A 780-nucleotide genomic window follows, 5' to 3' on the forward strand; every position below is an offset into this window, starting at 1 on the left:
CCTGGCTAACACGGTGAAACCCCATCTCTACTAAAAACACAAAAAATTAGCCAGGCACGGTGGCAGGTGCCTGTGGTCCCAGCTATTCAGGAGGCTGAGGCAGGAGCTTGAAGCCAGGAGGTGGAGGTTGTAGTGAGCCAAGATCATGCCATTGCACTCCAGCCTGGGCAACAAGAGTGAGACTCTATCTCAAAAAGAAAAAGAACCTAGGAAAAAATTAGACAACAGTGCCTGGCACACAGCAGGTGTCCTGTGAATGTTTAGAATCTATTCTATTTTTTCCCAAGTAATCCTAGTTGTCCTCTTCACCTGCAATGTGCCATCCTTGACTAAGGCAACCCCAAACTATCGTGTATCCTGGCTCCCCAGTTGGCACTGTCTATGTTTAATTTTGATTACAATCAATCTGAGTTGCTCATAGCATGTGCTTTGCCAACTAAGCATGGAAGGCTGAGGGGGGAGGTTTCATACTGCAGGAGTCAACCTCACCCACAAAACGAGGCAGCCAAGTTTGGAGATTGCCACGCCTCACCAGAGCTAGAGCTTGGAAATGGTCTTGTGTCAGGATTTTCATTTGAAAATGATAAACAGGCTGGGCATAGTGGCATAGTGGTTCATGCCTGTAATCTCAATACTTCAGGAGGCCAAGGCTGTAAGATCCCAATGTCAATAATATTCTTGTTTCACCATTGTCTATATTTATCCTATATTTAACAAAACCTGAAAGGTGATATGATTAGGAAGCTATGCAGTAGTAAAGACTATATACAATATTTTTTA

Source organism: Colobus angolensis, unplaced genomic scaffold, assembly GCF_000951035.1.
Source record: "Colobus angolensis palliatus isolate OR3802 unplaced genomic scaffold, Cang.pa_1.0 Scaffold91, whole genome shotgun sequence".
In the NCBI taxonomy this organism is placed as follows: Eukaryota; Metazoa; Chordata; class Mammalia; order Primates; family Cercopithecidae; genus Colobus; species Colobus angolensis.